General features: G+C 40.8%; 1 long non-coding RNA gene across 1 annotated transcript in view; it reads left to right on the top strand.

The window, feature by feature from the left end:
* Nucleotides 1-8,286: 8,286 nt before the first annotated feature.
* The window catches only part of LOC139361991 (uncharacterized), a 156,867-nt gene continuing 139,979 nt past the window's right edge, over nucleotides 8,287-25,174 (top strand). The window contains exon 1 of the long non-coding RNA XR_011620131.1: nucleotides 8,287-8,460. This is a non-coding gene — a long non-coding RNA (uncharacterized lncRNA). The remainder of the gene's footprint in view (nucleotides 8,461-25,174) is intronic.

Below are 25,174 nucleotides of genomic sequence, written 5' to 3' on the forward strand. Positions count from 1 at the left end.
GAGCAAAAAGAACAAAGCTGTGGGTATCATAATACCCGACATCGAAATTTACCATAAAGCTATAGTAACCAAAACAGCATGATACTAGCGTAAAAAGAGACACATAGACCAATGCAACAGGATAGAGAATCTATATATAAATCTACACATTTACAGCCAACTCATCTTTGACAAAGGCACCAGGAACATATAATGGAGAAAGGGCAGTCTTTTTGATAAATAGGGGTAGAAAAACTGAATAACTATTATGCAGAAGGAAACTATATATCGTAAATGAAAATCTAATCCATAGATGAAAGACTTAAATCTAAGCCCTGAAACTATGAAAGTACTGGAAGTAAACATTGGAGAAATGTTCCAGGACACTGGTCTGGGCAAAGATTTTTTGCGTAAGACCTCAACAGCACAGGCAACCAAAGAAAAAATAAGTGGGATCACCTCAAGCTAAAAAGCTTCTACACAGCAAAGGAAGCAATCAACAAAGAAAAGAGACAAGGGAGCAAGTATTTGCAAACTGTGCATCCAACAGGGATTAATGACCAGAGGAGTTCAAACAACTCAATAGCAAAAGGAACAATCTAACTTAAAAATGAGAAAAAGATATGAACAGACATTTATCAAAAAATTACATATAAATGGCCAACGGGTATGCGAAAAAAATGTTCATTGCTAGTTGTCAAAGAAATGCAAATCAAAACCACAATGAGATCTCATCTCATCCCAGTTAAAATAACTTGTGTCAAGAAGACAGACAGTAACAGATGCTGGTGAGGATGTGGAGAAAGGGGTACCCTCATACACCATTGTTGGGAGTGCAAAACAGTAAGTACAGCCATTGTAGAGAACAGAGTGGAGGTTCCTCAAAAAACCGAACATAGAGCTACCATATGATCCAGCAATTCCACTGCTAGAGAAAAAGAAAAAAAAAAATATATATGTGTGTGTATATATGTATATATGTGTATATATACACACACACATTTTTTTTTTTTTTTGAGACAGAGTCTTGCCCTTTAGCTCAGGCTAGAGTGAAGTGGTACCATCTCAGCTCACTGCAACCTCTGTCCCCCTGGGTTCAAGCGATTCTCCTGCCTCAGCCTCCCAAGCAGCTGGGATTACAGGCACCTGCAACCACGCTCAGCTAATTTTTTGTATTTTTAGTAGAGACGGGGTTTTGCCATGTTGGCCAGGCTGGTCTCGAACTCCTGACCTCAGATGATCCATCCACCTTGGCTTCCCAAAGTGCTGGGATTACAGGCATGAGCCACTGCACCTGGCCAAGAAATCAATATATTGAAGTGCCATCTGCACTCCCATGTTACAGCACTATTCAAAATAGACAAAATCAACCTACGTAAGAGCCCATCAGTGGACAAATGAATGAAGAGAATGTGGTATATATACACGATGGAATCTTATTCTGACATAAAAAGTAATAAAATCCTGTCATTTGTGGCAACATGGATCGAACCAGAGACCATGATAAGCCAAGCACAGGAAAACAAATATTACCTATTCTCATTAGTATGTGGACACTTAAAAAGTGGGTCTTATGAAGGTAGAGATTAGATTGGTGCTTATCAGATGCTAGGAAAGATAGAGGGAAGTGGGGAGATGAAAGAGAAAAAAATAAGGATATAAATGTATTTATTACCACCAAACTTTACACTTCAAAATGGTGACAGGCCAGACATGGTGGCTCATACCTATAATCCCAACACTAATGGGAGGCAGAGGCAAGTGGATAGCTTGAGCTCAGGAATTTGAGACAAGCCTGAACCACTGCACTTCAGCCTGGGCAACAGAGCAAGATTCTGTCTCTAAAAATCAAAAACAAAAAAAAGGCAACAGTGGTAAATGTTATGTGTGTATTTTACCGCAATTTAAAAAATTAAGAAAAAGGAAAAAAATAAATAGAAATGTAAGATTTCAGGGGTTACCTTTCCCATTATCTCTTTTTTTCTTTGTTTCTTTCTTTTTTTTGGTCAAGGAATCTAGTAGAGAATCATCTTCAGATTACCAAAATGACTAGAGACCTCAATATTAGAACTGGCAGTAAGCACTTAAATGTATTGTTACAATACTTGTGTGTCTATGACTAAGAAGAGACAGATTCTGGTAAGTAATGTTTGTATGATTTGAGAATGCAGACATAGTACCACAATAAAATCAGAAAGATGGGAGAGCATTTGTAAGAAAATGTTCTCTAATCGGGAATCATTATTGATGGCTTTAGTGTTGTTATTCCAAGACTCGTGTATGTATACAAGGGTAATGTAGGAAAATTAAAGTAAAATTCGTAAACTCCCAGATTTGAATTAAAAATATCATTACGAATTCATGATGTATTTAGACATTGAGCACTGATGACTACTAACATCAAAAAAGAGTGAAAAACAAGACATGGTGTGTCTCCAGGTGAAACAACCCACTACCACCATTAGTCTTGCCAAAAGCATCAAACTTGAGTGTAATTAAGCCTCTTGATCCAGTTGTCAGTTTGCAAGAAATACCAAGGAAAGAGGCTCGTGTTGAATTGTCTGTGTGTGCAACCAGTAAAATCCAGACGGCAGGAAACTACATGGATGGCACAGGTTCTTCAACAAATACAAAGTAAGGGGAAAAAATGATTGGAGGGAAAAATATCTCAACTAGAATGCCTTCCTCACCTTGCATTTATATTGGAAAAATAGTAGAAGAATTTAAGAATTGCCTTAAAACTCCTGAAATTTCTTAAACAATTGGTCGGATGATAAGAAAATGTAGGGAAGATTTGAGGATTCAACTCATGGCAATGATAGCAATAGCTATTATGCATGGAAAGCCTACCACGTATCTGGTACTATAATAAGAACCTTCAATATATTATCTCTAATCTTTATGACAGTGATGTGAAATAATAAATATGATCCCCATTTTACAGTTGAGGAAATAGAAGAACTAACAGGTTAAGAAAATTTCACAAGATAATTAATACATAGCTGAGTCAATGGGCTAACCCGGGCCTATGGACTTCATAGCTCATAATTTTTAACTACATTGTATAAAAAATTAACTTTAAAATGTGTATTAAGAAGCCTATGTTGTAACCTTAATGCTATCATTTGGGAACTTAAAAAGGTTGTGTTAATAAATCTTTTGTTACAGTTCAGACATAAAGCTAAAAAGAATGGTGTGGGATTTAGTATTAGCCAAATGGTATTGGCATCTAATCATCAGCATATCAGACAGAATTTATATTGGACATTAATTTTTGGCTCAGTAGAGATGTCATATTTTTGAACTCTTATTCTGTGCTTTGAAAATTGTCAAGCACTGCTTCTAAACATTTTATCACTTTCAATCTTATTTTGCATCTCTTATTTTATGGAAATTTTGTTTAGCTACATACTTAAAATTTTGGTTTCTGATAGAATCAGAACAAGATTTTGATGATGCCCCTGAAGGCAAAGTAAGAAACCATTAAACTGTTATTAGTATTCTATAACTGATCCCTTATACCATGGAGCTAAGCTTCTTGAAGAAAATAACTTCTGAGATGCTGACCCAATGTAACTGAGTTCTCTGCTTAGCACATCCCAAATATTTCATGCATGGCGAACACGGAGCTGTCTCCAAAATGGCACTGATTTTAGGGAATTTCTCATTTTGATTGGGCAGCACATACATTGCAATCCATTTCACTTCATGATATCTTTATTCAGATGCCACCATGGGAAGCAGCATGATCTTAGAGAAGCATGGACTACCCTAGAGATTTCTGGAGGGGATTGCAATAATAATATTTCAATTTGCTATAAGGCCAAGAGTTTCATGCAGAACCTTTCTCTTTCTTTCTATTTCTTTTCCTGTCTGACTCATTCTCACTCAGTTTAAAGCCCATCTTGAAATGGTGTTAAATCTAATACTACTCTCAGATTTCATCAATCTTTGAAGTTGGCCAGGGCTACATAGAGTAAAAAGGCAAGCAAAAATGGGCCTCTATAGATTAGAGATTGGAAAATACCTATTAGAACACCAAGATTCTGACAAAACTTTCCCCTCCAATATACAGGGCTTGAAATTGAACTGGTTTTCTCCTCGGATATACCTCAAAGAATGTTAACGCCTCCTTTGTAGTGGATTGTAATTACTCGTGCGTCCCCTGCCCACATTACCTCCATTTCTTTATTCCTGATTTTTAAATGAAGGTGATAACTTTTGCTTCATTACAAATTTACCAGAATTCCATAATCTGCATGTTGTTGATTTAGTCCCTGTCCTGGAGACTTTAGGATGCTAATAAATGGATGTAAATAAACTTGGACCCCGGTCACGGATTATAGAGAGCCACTGAGCAGCACTTCACATGGAAGGTCAGTACATTTTTAACAACATAGAGAAAAAAGATTAGCCATGGGTATGTTTCAGATCCAGGAAAGATGAAGTCAGAGAAAACCATCTTCCCTCCCTTAGAAGACTTTGTAGAAGAAGGGAATTTTCAGGAATTGCTTAAATGACAAATGAGCTACCACCAACTTCACAAGGATTCTGTGTTGCTAAACAAAATACTTTCAAATCACTCAGGTATTACTGGAAGAGATACTACACAAATACACTGCCAGATCTGTGTTAGAAGTCGCCCTTTAACTTTGGCCACCCACTTATTCTTTAAATAATCTAATCTCCTCTTCTGAAAGTTGATGTGCGTATATTTGTACTTTTACACGTGGAGTATAGAGTTGTGGTTGATATGGGCAAAAATTTTAAGAATGATGTAAAACAAGATCCATAGTATCACTGAAAAATGTAATGGATTTACACAGTGAAGTGTCTTTGGGATTGATTAGGACTATTTTGCATGACTTGGTAAAGGTAAAATGTCATCTCTCTTTTCCTCAGACAAGTGGATTTGGTTATCTTTTTTTTTTTTTTTTTGAGATGCAGTCTCACTCTATCACCCAGGCTGGAGTGCAGTGGCACAATCTCGGCTCACTGCAACCTCCACCTCCCGGTTTCAAGCGATTCTCCTGCCTCAGCCTCCCGAGTAGCCAGGATCATAGGCATGTGCCACCACGCTCAGCTAATTTTTGTATTTTTAGAAGAAACATGGACCTACTCTTAGGACCAAATTAGAACCATAATAAAAAAATTTATTGAAAATGACCACATTCTCTTTTACTATAAACTTTCAAACTATAATTTTTATAGTGGTCTGGTCTTCCTAATTATATTTGAAATTCTGACTTTTATTTCTCTTTCAATTCTCAGGGCAAACTCATTAGTTATCAAAATCTTTTGATCTTTAGTAAATACTCATTATGTTAGCAGTTTATAAGCTAAAAATAAGAAGCACAACAGGAACCCCTGAAAGATTGAATAAAACTTTCTAATTCTAGACCTAACATTTGTTGAGTGACTTGGATAAATCATTTAACATCTCTGTGGTTCACCTCCCCTTCTGCCCAAAATCTAACAAATCTCTCCCCTCTTATTTCCCCAAATGCCAATGGACAGATAAATGAATAGGTGGGTGCATGGGTGATATATGAATCGATGCACGGTTGGGCATGTGGACAGATGCATATTTGGGTGTGTGGACTGATACATGGGTGCATGGGTGGTTGGATGGATGAGTGCATTGATGGGGTGCAGGGTTGGGTACATGGATGGATTCATGGATTGAAACCTGGTTTAAAGGAAAGGCAGAAGGACATACAAAAGAAAATGGTTTTATTAAATAATGAAATTAATTCAACAGAAGAATGAACTGAAGTAAAACTGGAAAAACTGATAAAATTCATAGAAATGTTTCTTTCCCTGAAAGGAACTATAGTGCCTAAAATATTTTTTAAATAATTTCAAAAAATGTATTTGTGCCAAGCTCCATGTTAGATAATGTCTCAGATGTTTTCTTTGGTAAGAGGCCTCTGTATTTTATATGGCAGAAATTTTATAGCAAGAGTCCTCCACTTGTATAATAAGATGTTTGCAATCCATAGAGACAACCTCCTGCTATTTATCTTACGGTCTAGTCCAGTTCATTGCTGGGTCTGTAAGGAGAGGTACTGAACATCAGTTTGAAAGGTTCCTTAAAGCATCCAGAGCCCCCTGGTATAGGTAAAGCTAACCAGGGGAGCCATTGTTGTGTTAATTTGTTTTGTTAGATTAATGATTCTTCTGTTAATATTTAACCTTTTGTCACATTGTGATGCATAAGGTTGTACATCTAGATCAATACAAATGAATAATGAGACAGGCATATTTTTTTCATCTCATTTATTTTCCTGCTAGTATACAACAGTGTTTTATTGACATTGTGTTTCAAAAGGTCCATTATTAATTAAACTTAGAGAAGGCCATATCCTTTTACCACACGAAAAGAAACACCAACGTTTCCCCGCTTTGATCTTTTCTGAGGACTTGGAATAGTAAAGAAGTCTCTTAGGACTGTGGATGGAGGGGAGAGTGAGGTATGCTTCATGGAGTGTTTGCAGATTGGGCACTATGTACTATTCCCTGAGGGGCAGCTCTGAAAGCTTCTGTGTGTTTTTATGGTTAGGATGTTATTGGCAATGATGCTAAATAAGAAATGCAACAGTAGCTGGGAATTTCTTCAAATGGTATGGTTTAAAATTACTAGGTCTCCCAGAATAGAAAATAATAATAAAGTACAGGTTTCCTCCATCCCTCACAATATCATTTTGCCAGTTTTATATTTTAAAATCATCCTCATTTATGCTTTCTGTCAATAAAATCTGTCAGGGCAAAGTCCTCACTCCACACAACATAGGAATAAGAGCGGCAGCTTAACCATCATGTAGGGGTTCTGCGGAGACGTTCTGCTTTCAAATCCACATTTCTCACCAGGGTTCTGAACTCTCTGCTTTGTATTTGTCTGTCTGTGTGTCTCTCTGTCTAGCTCCTTTGCTTCTCTCCTGCACATCTGCTCCCTCTCCTCCCTTTCTGTCATCTGGACCTCTCATCCTCTATCCAAATGATGCAAGGATGCTCTACTCTCTCCAAGTTCACATGCCACTGCCAGACACTTATAGGGACTGATGAGCACATTTTGATTCCAAATTCATGGAAGAAAGAAGCTGTTTGGCCCTGCTTGGGCCAGATGGTCCAACATGGCTGTACGTCACCCACCTCCATGGGTGTGGAAGGAGGGGTGATTGTGGGAGGAGGGAAATAATCATGACCTAGGCAGACCTTCCAAGGAGTGTCTACTACAACAAGGTACCTCATAAAGGTGTGCTGAGTAGGAAGAAAGACAAGGAATTGGAATAAATAATTTCTATTTAATTGTAAATTGTGCTTTCTTCTTGAGGGCACGTAAATTTAAGAAACAGAATAATTATAACAGCATTTTCATAAATTAAGTAGTATTAGGTTTAACCCGAATCACGGCTGGGTGCCCAACACAGCAGGGGTTTAATAAAGGCTTGTTAACTGTCTAGAACTCTGTTGAATTTAATTTAACTTGATTTAGCATTTCCTATATGCAAAGTGCTTGACAACAATTGCATTTCCTGATATTTGCAGTCTTCCTGATAACCTGAAATGGTATTTCTCATTTTATAAATGTGAAGCTATAATTGCCAAGAGAGACTCATTTCCTTGTTGGAGGAGGGTGGAAATAGTGGTTAAGGACACCAAATTAGATCCAGATCTTGGCTCCTCTGCTCACTAGTTTTGTGACGTTGGTCAAGTTACATAATCCCCTTGAACCTCACTTACATCTCTTAAACTAATATAACAGAAGTTACCAGGCCCAGGTTTCATGAGGATTAATTGAGAGCTTAGGACACAGAAGGTGCTCAGTATGTTAGCTCTTAATAATTGCGATAGTTATTGTTGTACAAAATTTTACTGCACATCAGGCAACAATTTTTTTCTTAAAGAAGAGTCCCAGGAATGCTGTAACATAAATGGCTTAAGAGCTGGTGCTGTTGTTTGCCCGATAGCTCCCTGTAACTGATACGCTCAGGTTACAGGCTCAAGTATATGTGTTTTATTCTCTGCATCACACACAGAGAACACCCTTCCTCTTGGGTGCTGGTCTGTTGGATCCTCCTCTTCAAGAGACAGACCAAGCTCTGAAATACTGACTTGAAGGGCTGGGTAGTAATTACTTTGCTTCTCTTACCTAAAGAAGAGAGAGCAAAGCTAAGGGGCAGGTGATGTGGTTTAGCTGTGTCCCCACTCAAATCTCATCTTGTTGCTCCCATAATTTCTATGTGTTGTGGGAGGGACCCAGTGGGAGATGATGGAATCATTGTTCGGTGGTTGGGGCGAGGGCGGTCTTTCCCATGCTGTTCTCATGATAGTGAATGGATCTCACAAGATCTGATGGTTTTAAAAATGGGAATTTCCCTGCACAGGTTCTCTATTTGCCTGCTGCCATCCACGTAAGATGTGACTTGCTCCTCCTTGTCTTCTGCCATGATTGCGAAGCCTCCCCAGTCATGTGGAACTGTAAGTCTAATAGACCTCTTTCATTTGTAAATTGTGCAGGCTCGGGTATGTCTTTATTAGCAGCCTGGAAAGGGACTAATACAGCAGGTATGGAGAAGCCATGCACATTGTCCAAGCAGAGCATAGGAGGATTGTGTGAGCACAGGAACAGGTTCAAAACAAGGCTGAACAAGGAGAGAGGGCTCAGGCCTTACTTAAAAAAATGACACTGGGGACCTGGAGAAAGCTGCCAGGGGAAGGGGCTAGGGGTTTGTTGAGGAGAGGAGCTAGAGTTCAAAGCATCATGCTGGGACAGAGGCTATTATTATGCAAATGTGATACTGGTCTTAACAGTGATCAGAAAGCGTTTATAGGCTAATTATTATAATATATGCTAATTACTATAATATTGGTTATGTGTTGCCTGGCTTTCTTACTGCTAATTGGAAGAACTCAAAGTTGTCCTAGTAATGTGGCTCATGGTACTGTCTTCAGAGCAGCTAAGTTTAATCAGACCATAGCATCAGTGTTGGTACATTCATGTATATAAGGTATAATCCTTATGATTTCATTATTAATCATGGCTGCAGAACTATCTTGAAATAATCTGAATACCATTTAGCCACTCGTTGATTATTTCATTTATTCCAACTTTGTTGAGCAGGCTCCAGTGAAACCCAGATTACCTAGACCCGACAGTCTAGAGGGAGAAATAGCTACATGCACCATATATGCACATGATGAATGTTTTATGCAGCTTAAACTTGCTTCTCACAGATTTGGGAAGCGAAAAGTGTAGTGCAAAAAATACAAGACAGTTGGCAGATACACCCATGTCTCTTTTATCTATGCTGTCAGAGCTAAAAACTCTTGACTGAGCTGTAGAGGGTCAACAGATGGCCAAAGCATCAACCAGAGAAGCAAGTTCAGCTTAAATCCAACTCATTAAGATTCTAGGTCAGGCTTCAGGCAGGAAGCCTGAACTCACAGGTCAGTGGAAATAGACAGGGGTTGATGCAAGTGACCTTCAACATCAAGACCTGATTGCTCCTGCCATTGAGACTGGCAATGTGGAAGGAAAGGGCAATGATATACCTTCAAGCTGAAATTATGTGAAAGCAGCCTATGGTTGCAGTCTCAAGTCGGAAGGAAACAAATGTGTTCTACGATGGTCTGGCATTCGCAGGAAATTACTATCTTGGGAGAGAGTTGCCAAGCTAAGACTCTCAAATCTGGCAGGGTTTGCCTACTTAAGTCCTAGATGAGAGTTCGTGGTCAAACGCTTTCTTTATAGTGTAAAGCCATTTCTTTAAAGGGAATTAGCAGCACTGAACAGTGCCCTTGTGATTTCCTGTGCTGGGAGGAATGATAATTGAAGCAAAACATTGCCATTCTACAAATTCTCTATTTATTCATCCAATCAGTCAGTATCTTGCAGGCACCCACCATGTAAGGGACCACTAAAAAGCTCTGAATTACAGCAGTGCAAGGTAAAGCTGATGCCCTTCTTCAAGAAAAGGAGAAATAAAGGGCTAGCAAGAACATAGCAGAAGAGATGTATTCACTGTGTACCCTGCTCCCAGGCATGAGAGAGCACCCAGCAGGTGTGGTGTCTGATGAGGGCCTGCTTCCTGGTTCTCGTGTGTCTCCAGGGGTGCAAGGGCAAGAGCAGCCTCAGGTACACTTTATAAGGGCACTAATCCCATTGATGAGGGCTCTTCCCTCATGTCCTAATCACCTTTTTTTTTTTTTTTTTTTCCTGAGATGGAGTTTCACTCTGAAACCCAGGGTGGAGTGCAACTTCTGCCTCCCAGGTTCAAGCTATTCTCATTGCAACCTCTGCCTCCCAGGTTCAAGCTATTCTCCTGCCTCAGCCTCCCAGCCTCCCAAGTAGCTAGGATTACAGGTAGGGGCCACCACACCCAGCTGTGTGTGTGTGTGTGTGTGTGTGTGTATTTTTAGTAGAGATGGGGTTTCACTGTGTTGGCCAGGCTGGTCTTGAACTCCTGACTTCAGGTGATCTGCCCACCTCAGCCTCCCAAAGTGCTGGGATTGCAGGCATGAGCCACTGTGCCCAGCCCCCTAATCACTTCTGAAAGACGTATTTCCAAATACCATCACATTGGGAATTAGGTTTCAACATATGCATTTTCCAGAGACACAAACATTCTGTCTAAAGCAGCTCCTTAAGCCATGAGCAATGCACTTTATTCCTCAGGCTGTCACTTCACCTTCAGCCCTCAGGTTTTTGCAATCCTGTCTATATGGCCTCTCACTTTGATTTCCTTAGCCATTTCTGGTAGGCTACTGGGAAGGAGTTAAAATGGCTCTAGGTCAGCCTTCCACCCTCAGCCCCACATAATCCACATCTTATTCCTTGTAAAGACTCACACTTTTGTTACCTCGACATATTCTGGAAATGGAGAACAATCCCCATGCTGCCATCTCTATTTAACTCCCATCTACTCAATTGCTCAAGCAAGAGTCAGATCCTAGTCTATCAGGTCCTTGGCTATAGAAAATACACATCAGGTCCTCCTTTGACGTGCTGCTAGACCCAAGCCTTAGTCCTTCTTCATGGAAGGTGGGTTAGGACTTGTAGCATGCCAACAGCTCTCTCCAAAAACACCCTCTCCCAATTTCCTAACCACTCAGTCTTTTTATAGCCTCTTTGAGGCAAGGGATTTAAAAGTCAGGAAACCACGTTCTAGACAAGTTCTTTGAAAATTTTGCTCATGTTACCTCCTGTGGAATCTGGTCTGTCTTGAATCTTCGTACCTCAACTAAAACTTCCAATGTAACATTCTGCTACGTAGATTTGGTAACACACTGCCGGGCGTTTGGGAGAACCAGACAGAAAAGAAAGGAATGTCCTCTGTGCTCCTTGATAATGAAAAATGGATATTGATGGAGAGATAGGGCAGAGGGGAATTCACTGGCAGAATTTAGGATGAGTCTAAAGGAGGACAAGAAATGAAACAGAAGGGAGAAATCATGAAAAATGTAGACTTTCAATGGAGCATCTGAGAAACACTTGTTGAGAAGATGGGTCACTGCTCTGGTTTGAAGTCATAATTGATCAAGGAAATATGCCCAGTTAGAGTCTTTGTCTCCATCCCAGGGCTGCTATTTTGGTTTCAGGGAAGCAGCTCAGTGATTCCTGAGAACATACAGTTTACGAAAGAAATTTTAGGTTTGTGAGAACACAACTGAACTGTGGATTCCTTAGTGGTCAGACAGATTATTAGTTCCCTCCATCCCCAAACGGCTCTATTTGTCTTACATTATAAACCAGCTCATTGAAGAACAGAAGGCTTATGCCAGGCCTGATAATCAACTCTGCCACTGGAAAGCACTGTCGTTTTGCTTCTGGATTTTTAGTTTTTTCCCTTTATAGGCATAAAATGTGGGGGCCTCTCTTAGGAAACCATGCAGGTGAAGCTTAGTCATTTGTGTCTGAAATGAGATATCTATTGGGATAATTTCAATCTGGTCCCAGAACGGACCATGAACCTGCCCCAGTCTCATCCAGAGCAGTGATGAGGAGTTATGTGTACCTGTGGTTCCTAGTCGAGAAAGCGTAGCAGACACCCACACTGCAACTCTCCAGACTGGAGCTGATGAATAGATTTTATGAGTGTCAAGATTTCAGTGGTGAAAAGTTTGGCATTCTCATTTACCAATTGCATTATCCCTATTCAGAAAGCAGTGGCTAATGTGGATGAAAAATAGAAGGCCACTTTTAATCTACCTCCCAAAGCTTTCTCATTGATTGGGACATTCTAACTGTCTTTTACTCAATGCCTGCTCCTTAGCGCCACTGTTTTAGCTCCCCACATGTTTTGTTCCTCACATAATGAATACATTTCGGGTATTTTTCCAAGTCACCAGTCGCCCACTTTTACTGACCATCACTATCAAAATGTAACCCATCCCCTTCCCCAGGAGCCGTTCTGTAAAATGTGAGCCTGTGCCCAGCCTCAATCACATTAGATCAAGCTTGAGTGACATCCTATCAGCTGGACCAATCAGAATTCCTTCCTTCTAAATTTGGAATTGAGATCAACAGATGATCAGGGAGATTATCTCCATGTGTCTGGACAGGTAATGGCTACACTCAGGAATCCTGGTGAAGCCTGGGACAAAGTCAGGCAACCTACAGGGAGAGCAGGGAATGATGTGGGTTCATAAAGAAAGAGAGACAAAGAACGGGGAGAGAGTGCTGGGTTCTTGGCAGCATCCAGTGCCCAGTTGCAACCTTTCCTGAGGCTTGGCTGCATTCTTGGTCTTTGTTTCCATTTGTAATGACAGCATGATCTGGTTTGTCCAGTTTAATTATAATGGTGCTCCCCCTTTCACCAGTTGAAAGTCCACAGACACCCTATTTCTATGGGACTTCAATTTTAGTCATGTAAGAGAAACTCTCTATAGCCTAAGTTATCTCAAGTTAGGTTTTCTCTCTTACATTAGGACCAATGCCTACTGCAACCTTAACAAATAGACATTTTAGAGAGTTGTCTCCATTTTACAGATGAAAAAACAGGGGTTCTGGGAAGTTAGGCAAGTTATCCAAGGTCAAACATATAATAAATGGTGGAGCTAGGATTTGAACCAGATCTGACCACCTCTAAAGCCCATACAGTTTTCACTGGACTTTAGCATTTCTCAAGGACACTGACTGTAGTTGTTTTTGTAGTCAACAGCAATTTTGTCTGTCTCAAAGCCTCTAAGGACAGATTGGGTGTCCAAAAAAATGAATCCCAAACTTTTCTGATTAAATATCTGCTTTCCAATTGCTCTTTGAAATATGAGATAGAAAATGGCAATGCTGATGAAGATGAAATGAACTCAGGCAGAAGCCTGAGCTGAATTTGGGAAAGATGATTAGTGGATTGAGTGCTGGTGAGAAACAAAGAGGTTGTTTGCCTTTTTCCTACTGTCCATGTGTCATTGAAAAGGTGGACACATTCCCACCTGAGATGACTCTAATTAAAAGGTCTTTTGGATAAAAATCTGAATGCAACAGAGGGACCATGAATTAAAGTGTATGTGTTCTCTGTACTGATCTGGTTTCATTAGCCAGTGGACCACATCTTTTTCTATTATACATCAGGGATCATTACCTAGAGTGGCAGTGAATGCAGCCACTGGCTGAAACTAGAAGGCCCATTAGACACTGATTCTTAAGACTTTTTTCTCTCCAATCAAGTAAAGTCACGACTTTCAGAAACGAGTCATTATATACATTTTTAATTAACCTTAACTGGATGCCAGCTTTTTTCATACAGGTCAGCTTTGACTTAACGAATGTAATGTGGCTAGATTTTTTTCTTCAGGGGTGACATGGCTCCGGTTAGTACTGCAAAGAGGTTTTGGAACTAGACTTGTCCAGTCCAGCATAGTTTTCTCTCAGGGATCCAGCCCAAACTCCCATCAGAAGGAATCTCCCTTTCTTCTAACCACTACTATGCGCAAAATCCATCTACCTTTTGTGATATATTCATCACTGGCAGAAATCGGGGACCATGGAAACTAAAAAGCGCTATGCCAGTAGGACTGGCTGTTGGCATGCTTTTCCAATTAAAGTGCTTATACTTTTCCCTGCCTCTCACTCTATCCTCTTAATGGCAAAGGATGTGGTGCTAATTTTACTGGTCAGCAATCGGAAGAGATCAATAGCGAACAGAGGTGCCAATTTGTAGGGGAGGTGTTATTTTTAAACAGCCTGCCAAACTCCAGAATTAAATTGAGGCTTTAAGGGCAAAGAATGGAGAAACCAGGTCTAATAACTCTTTATTCTTTCCAGTTTCCCATATTTTATCATTGTCTTGTTTTCTAAATGTAAGTTGCTCTGGCTGCTTTCAGAGAAGGATGGGGGAAGGATGGGAGAGGGGTAAAGAAGAGGTGGAAGGGGGAGAGAAGGAAAGTGTAAAAACCTGCATGAATTATCAGGGCCCAGAGGATGACATAATACCAATGAGTAACTTTAAATTGTTGGCAATGTCTGTACTGCTGACTCTGTTATTGGCTGGTCCCCACTGAGGAAGATTATTTAATGTAAATTTGTCATTTCACTGTAACTCTCCAGCTTAACATAAATAAAATTTCAACACGTGCTCAACATTGCACCCAAAGATACAGACAGAGAAAAGATACCATTTTATGCCTGGGGTAATTTCTCCTCAATCAGATTTCTTTCCCAGGACAAAGTCATTCAATTTTGCTGCTGTATAGGTCAGGCCTTAGGAAAGAGGTCCCAGATCCATTGAGCATTCTCTATATTCGTATCATGTGCCCTGGATGTGGAATAAATGATACTGGGGGTGGGGGAGATGGTTTGGTTCTGAGGAAAACCGTATAGAATAAGCGAGATGATTCCTGGTCTTCCAGTCCATAGGCCAAAGTGCACTATCCCTGTGGGGAAATATATGAAGGGAGGGGCCACTGGGGCAAGTGGGAGGGGCACTGGTATTTTCAGAACAATCCTTCATATTTTAATTTGCAGGAAAATGCATCTTTGTTATGTTTTCACTACTAGATTACCCTGAGGAGGCATAGTCAGATTTTTTTTTTTTTAACTTTTAAATTCAGGGGTACAAGTGACAAGTGCAGGTTCATTACATGGGTAAACTTGTGTCATGTAGGTTTGTTGTACAGATTAATTCATCACCCAGGTATTAAGCCTAGTTCCTATCAGTTGTTTCTCCTGATCCTCTCCCTCCTCCCACCCTCCAGCCCCGATCGGCCCCAGTGTGTTTTGTACACCTCCATATGTCCGTGTGTTCTCACCGTTTAACTTCTGCTTACAAGTGAGAACATGCGGTATTTGGTTTTCTGTTCCCTTGTTAGTTTGCTAGGGATAGTGGCCTCCAGTTGCATCCATGTCCCTGAAAAGGATATGACATCGTTCTTATTTTTTTAAAGCAACTATTTAAAATGGAAATGGGAAGCAAATCCTGCTTAGCCCAGATTTGAGAGGAAAGAGCAAATGGGTAGACCATGCACAGTAAGTAATTTCCAAACGATTCTTTCTCTTCAGCTTGAGATATTTCCATGAGGTGAGAGTCACACATTCTTATATATATTTACACCCAAATTACTGTACCAACATTTAGATCTTTCCCAAGTAACAGTGTGAAACCAGCAGCTCAAAAGTATTTATAACAGAGATGCATGATTGGTGGCACAAGAATTGTTTTATAAAAAACTATACCTATCATTTTCGATTGTTGACTTAAGGTGGATGATCTGTATAAAAAATAAATTATTTGTGTTAAGGAAATGGTGATTAAATATGGGCTTTGTGTGTTAGTCATTAATCTTTCCATTTAAATGCAAATTTTCATTTCAATCCCTACCTGAAAATACTCACATCTAATAAGAAACAAGTTTGATTTTCTGATTTATTATTTCAGACAAAGTCTTTGGAATATGCATTTTCTTGTCATGGGAAAGAGTGGGTTCTATTTACAGTTTTCAAATGTATTTTAAAAACCCAGCCAACCAAATATCACTTGCAACTCAAACATGAAAGTTATTTGGTTGGCCGAGAGACGTCTAGACGTATGGGTGTGTGTGTTTGAGAGACAGGTGTTGAAGTGGATATCCACTCTCCCTTGGTGATCCCCAAGTCATGGATTACTGGGGATCTTGGAGTTACTGCTGCAGTTTGAAAACTCTGGTATTCACCAAACATTATCTTAATAGTCGAAAAAGTATATATATCTTGCCTGTGTATTTTAATAGTAATTATTAGTATTACATAGCAGGAGGTACCATATTAAACTCTAAACTAGGTTCATTCGTCTGATCCTTACAATAACCCATTGACATAGCCATTATTTTTAGGCTCATTTTATAGATAAAGAGGTGAGACCCAGAGAGATTAAGGAACTGGTCTAAGTTTATATGGATGTTAAATAAAGGATAGGTTGACACCAATACCTGGGAATTCACCTGTAGACCATGCAGCCTTTCAAGATTAAGTATTATTTAAAGGCATTTCTGATGAATTGTTTTTCAAAATCAGTGTTAAAAAAATGTGGTCCTCAAGCACGAGAAGGCTAAGAGCCCATGCTCTTATTTAATCAGGACCTACAGTTAATCAATTTGGTTGTTGTCAACTGAATTCTTTCTAAAACTAGGAGATCAAAAGAGATGGGTAAGGGAGCAACTGAGGGTGTGCAGTTCATTCATGAACTAACTTACCTGCCACTCAGAGGAAATAATACAAGTTTTAGGTCAGGTGCTCAGGTACTCATCAGAAGGATGAAGGAAAGAGTCAACTACTAACAAGCCACTCTGTGAATGTAGTTTTTCTGTTTCTTACAAATGGCCAGATCAAGATGACCCAAAGGAAAAAAAAAAAATAGAAGGTAAAGTAATAACCAGGAGACTGAGTGGATCACTTGAGGTCAGGAGTTTGAGACCAGCCTGGCCAACACGGTGAACCCTGTCTCTACTAAAAAAAAAAAGATAAAAAATAAAATAAAATAAAAATTAGCTGGGCTTGGTGGCAGGAACCTGTAGTCCCAGCTACTGGGGAAGCTGAGGCAGGAGAATCACTTGAACCTGGGAGGTGAAGGTTGCAGTGAGTCAAGATTGCACCACTGCACTTCAGCCTGGGCGAGAGAGCGAGACTTCATCTCAAAAAAAAAATCAAGAAGGTGAAGTACAGATCAAGGTAGAAAATGCTGTTGCCAAGGAGTGCTTCCCTCTTTAGTAATATAGGGGAAATAAATACTTCTGTAGGCTGCCACCCTGGAAAAAAAATGTTAGTACTGGAGTATCATCTAGCAATGTCCTGTTACATTACTCAGCTCCTCTTCTATCAAATACTATTAGCAGCTTCACAGGCTTGTGGGAAGGCTAGGTTAGACAACCTCCACCTAGTAAATCCTTTAGCGCAGTAACGGATAGTTGCTCTTGTCACTGCTACCAGATCCCTCCCCCACTCTCACCCCTACCAAAAAAGTGGTAAATGCGATGAAGAGAAAGAGGAAAATGCAACTACTTTTTTTTTTCTTTTTAGGCTACAATGATACATCTCCTATGGCTCTCTCTAAGAAGCTAGGAGCATTCTGTGGTCTTTAGGAGAGCCATTTAGTGGCTGCAGAATTGGTCATTAAAACAAGAAGAGTCCTGCCTGCTGTGCCTCACCCATGCTCTGGAGATCACTCTGGTTTCTGACCTCTTCAATCTTTCCTGTTTTTATTTGGTGGTCGGTCCATGCCCTGTCCTGCTCTGAGCATTACTAACCTGTAAGTGAGAGCCGGGAGGGGGGTCAGCCTCTGAAAACCCAGATAATTGTAAAGGTTAAAGCAGTTCATGGCATTATAATTAACTGCTCTATTAGGTGTTTTACAATCCTGACACCACCACAGAGAGAAAATGTTTAATCAGAATTGAAAGCACCTTGGAATTAATCCATTTTCATGGTGGAAATTGCAGTGAAGGTATGAAATCAGGTCCAGGTGGGAGAGCTAGCCCATTTTCCTCACAGGTTACATGCTAGTCACTGTCTTTCCTGCAGCTGGTTACAACTTTACCACCCAGAACTATCTATGCTGTGCAACAACTTTTTCTTACTACAGCAAAATCCATTTATCAGCCTTACTTGGAGTCAGGGTTCTCAACACGATTTTCCCTATCAGAATTCTGTAAGCCCCAACCTGTCTACAAAAACAGCATAGCATGTGGACAGCTCAGTCTGGAATGAGGCTTATGTCACCCAGTACCAACCCTGATGCATCCCCTCTGATTCTCCCAGCAAAGGCACTGAGGATCACCGGTCCCCGCTCCACCTGGCTAGCATACCTGACTGAACAACATGGAGAAAGGAGGAGCTGGCCATATTCCAAGGGTGGTTGAGCCCTGAGTTACAACTGCCTCCTGCTCCATGATTCCATCCATAGGGCCCATAGCACAACACCTGCCACAAAATCGACAGTCCCCAAGTGGTTAATCTTTTACAGGCACCATCATTTTGCTACTGGGCTGGGACGAGTTACTTACCTGCTTAAACATCTCACTATCTTTATTACAAAAATAACCTTGTGGGACTTATGTAAGAAACAGAGGTAACAGATATAGGATGCCTAGGACATGGTACGTGCCTGAAATCATGAATGAGCAGCATCATGCAACAGAGGGTGCTCACAGGAGTCTGCTCATATTATTACAACAACTATTTGATAAACTTTGTCCTAGAAATATTTAAGTCACACTTTAGTGCTTATTTTAAGAATAGGATGTTTTGTCCTTGATGGTGACTACCTTGCAGGAAGCCCATTTGGACAGGTTGTACCCATTCTGCAAACAATAGATTTCTGCCTGTCACTGCCCAGCTGATGGACGATTTAAAAATGGTTTCTAGCACCTGTGAATTGCAGAGCTACCTATGCAAACACTTTACCGTCTCCTAATAAGAAACAACGAGGTCTGCAATGCAATCAGGTCTGGAGGGTGGCCAGGTAATCTATTTGTACAGAGTGTCTGTCCCTGTCTGTGAAGGTGTTTATTTTTAGCTGTCCACTGTTTCTAGCACCATCCCTCCTTTGGAGCCCGACAGCCCATTTGAGGGGCCTTAAAGAAGCTATTAAAAGCAAGAAGCTGCTGAAAGTGGGAGGCAGTCGAGCAGCCGAGAAGATGATTAGAGCAGGGTTCACCTTAGGTGTCCGAGGTAGAAAGGCGGCTTCAGCTTTGGCTTCGACAGAGTGTCAAGCAAGCTGGCCAACAAACTTTTAAAAGCCAGCCCCAGTGAAACTTGCCTGGAGTTTTAAAGAAACAATGCCTGAGAAGACCTCAGAGTGTGAGGGCCCCCGGGTACAAAGGATGGCACTGGGCATGTGACTTCTCACAAATAGGCAGGAAGCTAGACTCCTGAGCTCAGACTGCAAATGCCAAGGGCAGAAGCAGGAAAAGAAACCCCGGGTCGGTGACGTTTCCATGGGGCCAGCTGGTTGGTGCCTGTTTGGGCTAATTTGAGGCGGCAGGAGGTCTGTGCTTAAGGTCACATTCATAATTGTGATAGTGTCAGAAGGTGACACCACCCAGACAGTCCTTGGACACCTGCAGGGGACAGAGCTCCAAGGTTATGAAAGTCAGCAATGACATATCTCGGAGCAAGTTAAGTCCCACAGGGTCAAATTCTTTGCAGCAATGAAGGAAAAAGAGGCTGAGGACATTGCCTTTCTAAGTGGTTCCAAGTACACTGAGTGCCCTAGATAAATATTAAATAGCAGTGATGACATCATATCACATCAAGTGCGTCATTAGGACTCAGTAAGTCTGGTTGAGCCAGCTCAGTGTGACCATCAGCAGAGGGCCTGACCCCAAGGATTTTTAGTGTGGAAGGGGACAATGGGAAGCAAAACAGCAAATAGCAGAGACTGTAAGAGCAGCTGCATCACTCAGGCCTGCCAGGCCCACAAAAGAGTCCGTGACCACAAGCACTGGTCAGCTCTCTGCCTGGGTGTTTTGATTTACAGCAGACACAAAAGGTACAAGTAGTTTCACAGAGTACCCAGGGGAGGCAAAGGAGATGAGAGACCTTCCTCGTCAAGGTTTACAATCATGTATTGGCCTTTAACTGGGCGGCACTTAAAGCCTTAGAGGCAGCAGAGAAGCAAGTGGGGAGTTGACTTCTCAAGAATGTCACAGTGGAAGGAATACCCTGCTGGTAGGTGTTGCAGAAAGTATTCTCAGCTAATGGTGGGGTTTTGAGGAGTTGCAGAAACTGAATATTGACCTCTGAAAATGGTGGAGCATTTTCCTTGTGAGTTTCTAGGATTCTTCTTTCTGTGCCCAACCTTCAGGTGGTGAGGTATCCATCAAGAGGTGGAATGATTTGTCCAGGTCATGCAGCCAATCTGACTGAACCCTGTCAAATCTCTTAGCTGATGGTGAAAGGTTTTGGACCTCTAACTCTAAATAAGTGACATAACTGAACCTCAGGCCACTGAAAGCTAGGGGTCAGTCATGGGAAGAGCATGGACTTCAGAATCAGAGTGAACTTGGACTCAAACAACTCCACATTCACTAGCTTTGGGACCTCGGCAGAGTCGTTTAACCTCTGAGTCTCAGGCTTCACATGTATAATATGGAGAAAATACTGCCAGCTTTGTCAGGCTGAGAGAGAGTGTGTGTCAAGCACTTAGTACAGAATCTGGCAGAGTTGCCATTCAATTAACTGCATTTATCAATCCATGTTAATTGTAATGAAAACCAACAGGGAATTAGAACCAAAATAGCTATCTTTCAAGTCAGAATCTACTGATGAACTGAAACAGAGGAAGAACCTACAATTGTAGACTGTGTCTTAAGGTGCTTAATATTATGGCAACTATTGAAGTATCTATTGTGGATAATTCTCTAGAGTTGCATTTTAGAAGTGAACATCATTATCTCCTAAATATTTACAAGTTAATCCATTACATGAAAGGATAAGAGAAAATAAAAGATTTGAGGCCAATGAAAAGAACTATGTATGGGTAGGTTGTTTTTTTCTTTTCTTTTTTTTTTTTTTTTTTCCAACCAAACTGAGAATGTGGATAGGGAAAAATAAATGAGAACAAGAGAGACAATAAAGATACGGTACTTCCAGCTCTGAGTAATGCGAATTGGAGAGGAGGACGGATTCCAACCACTGGGATAGGTCAGAAGGGAAGAGAAGAATAGAAACCACTTGGCAGACATCTGAAAGTCAGCAGCTACCACAAAGGTGGAGGTGAGTCTCCGGAGACATCCAGCCTCCACCTGCTGCCTCACAGCACGATCTTCTGTGAAGTGGGAATCACTGGCACTACTAGAACAAAGAGCCAATGCGGGCAACCAACCAGCATCCATCTGCTCAAGCTGGAAGCAGGAGACATGGGGAACACACAGGCTATTAAATATAAATAACCCGTATCATCATAAATATTTTATATGGCTGCATACAGAGAAGGTACCATATTTTATACCCTCACTGCTAATCTAAATGTTTTATTGTTGCCAGTTTTGCCATTGACCTCAGCTACAGTGAGGTGTTTGTGGAGATTGACATTATTTGGTTATATCACCAATGATCATTCCTATCAGCACGTGACATCATCTCTCCCGAGGAAATAATCGGCATCCATTGGCAAACACTGGACATGGATGGATTTATTTGCTTTTAAGTGATTCTGAGAGATGCATAAGCATGTGCACATACTAAGGAGAGGGTTTACTTTTAGAATGAAGAAACTTGAGGAAACTGTTATTAAGGAAGTAGCTTTCTGTGCTTGATTCAAATGAATAAAAGGCAATACATTTCTGAGCGGGGGCCTTGAAAGGATTTCTATTTTTGTGTAAAAGGAGTGTGAATTGATACACAAAATATGGTATATCCGTATGATGGAATAGTATCTTGTGACAAAAAGAAACACAGTACTGATATGTGCTACAACATGAATGAGCCTCAAAAACATGCTAAGTGGAAGAAGCCCGACCAAAAATAACATATGATTCCATTTATATGGAATGTCCAAAACAGGCAAATCCATAGAGACAGAAAATCAGTCCCAAAGCAAGAGGGTCTCGACAAGAATCCAAATCCCAACCTTGTCTAATGTCAGGGTGGAAAAGGGGAGTAATTAATAATGTGCACTGAGGTTTCTTTCTGGGATAATAGAAATATTCTAGAATCAGAACGGGGTGATAGTTGGACAACTTTATAACTATAACAAAAGCTGAAATGTGCACTTAAAATAATAGATGAATTTTATGGAATATAAGTTCTATTTCAAGCTGTTAAGATGAAAAAAGGAGTGTACCTTTTGCTGGATGCTACTGGAAGACCTCTTTGGAAAAAAGGTAGGGATATAAGTTTTGAAGCCTCCCAGAAAGGTAATAAAGTGGGAGCATGGGGACTGGAAAGCTGAACTATGGACTCTGTTCCTCATGGTTACAGGAGCATCCTTCATCCCCTGACAAAGATGTGACCACAGTTCCCACCAGTTTGCCCTGTTCATATCTGGATACGTGTCCTTGTATGTGCTGAGACAGATGCTCCAGCTAAAGGGAGAGTGAACAAAATAAAACTAGATCAGACCAGTCTCACAGGGTGGGGAGGGGAGGCATTAATAGCACCAAAAAGGAAAGAAAACTGGATCACAGGTGGCACAGTCCCAAGGCAAGAGGGTCTCAACAGGAGTCAAAAGTCCAAATTGAGTGTAAGCCAGAGACAGTTGTAATACAAGTAGCTTTCGAGTTCTGCTAGCAGCAGAGAGCAGAGGTGCCGGGGGTCATTGCACAGCACAGTAAGATGTGCCACGTGCTGCATCCTCCTGTCAGTGTGACATACTGCCAGAAGCTGCAATCCAGCTTATTATTCATAAATAGGATTGGGAAGCACACTTGGGTATTTTTCCCTATCTGTCTAATTAAATGGTAAGTCTCAAAAGTGAGAGACCAACTTAAGCTCCAGGTTGTGCTCTCAGCATAGGTTTTGGTGCTGGATAAATAGCAAACAGTAGTCTTGGAAGAAAAGACTAGCATTTTCCACAGGGCCTTTGTAGCTGACGTGAAAAGAAGTCCTTTGAATGGAGCTGCAGAAGTTCCTCATGGTTTACTTATTTCTTAGTAAGAGGCTCACTCTTGTCAATCACATTTTTCATTTGTAGCAAACTAAGGTGACTGAGGATTATAAACAACATAGTTTCATGTTGAAATATAACCATGTAAGGCCTCAGATGGGAACTAGTTCTTGTTAAAACTAAGAAGCAACTAAGGAGTCAGTGCCTCACATCAATTCCTCTAGAAAGAGTTGGCCCAACTCAACCCAACACCTAGAGAGGTGCTGTCCAATAGAACTTTCTGCAATGATGAACAGGCCCTGTGACATAGAAGACATATGTAGCTAGTGGCTACCATACTGGACAACACAGCACTACAGGCTCTTTAGTACAGAAGATTCCGCAGCTTTTTGACAACCTGCACTGAAGTTTATTCTTATATAACAGTGACAAATTGGCATTAGGTGGTGAGTACCTGTAGTCCCAGCTACTCAGGAGGCTGAGACAGGAGAATGGCGTGAACCCAGGAGGTGGAGCTTGCAGTGAGCCGAGATTGTGCCACTGCACTGCAGCCTGGGCAACAGAGCGAGACTCCGTCTCAAAAAAAAAAAAAATCATGTTGATCTGTCCATTCAACAAGTATTTACTGTGGACTTTCTAAGCACCAGGCCCTGCTCTAAACTATGGAGCTATCTGTGTACAAAAAAAAAAAATACAATAATAATAATAGTGATAAAAACTGGCAAGGCCCTTGATTTAAAGGAGTTTATAATATAATGTGTAGAAATAAGAAGTAAGAAGCAAATAAAGGCATGGTTATAAATAATAATCAGTGTTTTCAAGGAAGCACAGGGAATGTTGAGAGGGAGATTGAGCTTCTTTCAAGGGAGAAGTCAGGGAATATCTACCCAAGGAGGTGGGATGGAGGCTTCAGTTGGACAAATGGGTGAGAAGGATTGTTTTAGGCAGAGGGAACATCATAGCAAGAAACCTCAGGTGGGAAAGAGCTTAATGTGTTTGAGGAACTAAATTAAGGCCAGTGTGGCTGGAACAGAGTGGGTGAAAGGAGAGAGGAACAAGATCATGTTGATAGGTTGGGGAGGAGTCAATCATACTGACTCTATTTCCAGTATATCAGAAGGTCTTGGGAGGATTTCAAGAAGAATGACATCAATCAGATATGATATGAAAGTTTACTCTGACTGCAAAATGGAGAGTGACTTGGAGAGGGGCAGGAGAGAGAGTAGGGACACCAGTTAGGAGGCTGCTATGGTCGAAAAGTGAAAGGCAGGTGGCAATGCTGTAATCTAGGACATGAGCTGAGCCATGAAGATGATGGAAAAGGGGTGGATTTGAGAAATGATTCAAGAGGAGTGATAGAACTGAATGATAGATTGGACATTAGAGCAAGAAGATGGAGAACTCAGAAATAATTCTCAGGTTTCCAGGCTGAGAAACTGGTAGACTTTGGCCTTATTGGCACTATTGGGAATGGAATGCAGATCTCTCTTCCCACTCTAATTCTGTGTTGACTTTGCACACCCACAGTTTTTTTTCCTGATCATGGAAGGTTGGTGATAACAGGGACTGAACAGGACCATCCCATTTAGCACTGACGCATTTCTGTTTCCAGACCTATCACTTTAAAGTATCTTTTATTCCTGAAGCAAGAATGGGCTTGAAAAATAAATTATATTAAAAAAATAAAAATAAAATGCCTGTTACATAATGGCTTCATTTAACTCTAAAATCCATCATGTTATAGAACTAGAAACGTCTAGAGGGTTTGCTTCATTGGTTCCCAATTTTTCAGAAATGTGGGACCCCTCTGTAACAGTGAAGTCCACCCTTCCGTATCATGGTAATAAAACTGTCTATCTGCTTCATTTAAATGAGATACGGGCTGGAAGAAAGATGCTAAACACATAGCCTCTGTGGAATTAGATTAAATTTTCAATTTAACCTGCTGAGATTATGAAAACAGTCTGACCCACAGGGCTGAGGGAGTTGCAGCAATTATCAACATGTTAAGAGTTACAAAAACAGTGGGATTTTTGCAAAATCATTGCCCCAGGCCTTATATCACCAGCTTTCAAACTATGTCCCAGAAAGATGTAAGTACTTACTTAAATTTAAGGGACTTATTTAAAGAAACCACACTCTCCTACTTCTTGACTCCCACTTAGCCTCACTATGCA

Source organism: Macaca nemestrina, chromosome 2, assembly GCF_043159975.1.
Source record: "Macaca nemestrina isolate mMacNem1 chromosome 2, mMacNem.hap1, whole genome shotgun sequence".
NCBI classification, from domain to species: Eukaryota; Metazoa; Chordata; class Mammalia; order Primates; family Cercopithecidae; genus Macaca; species Macaca nemestrina.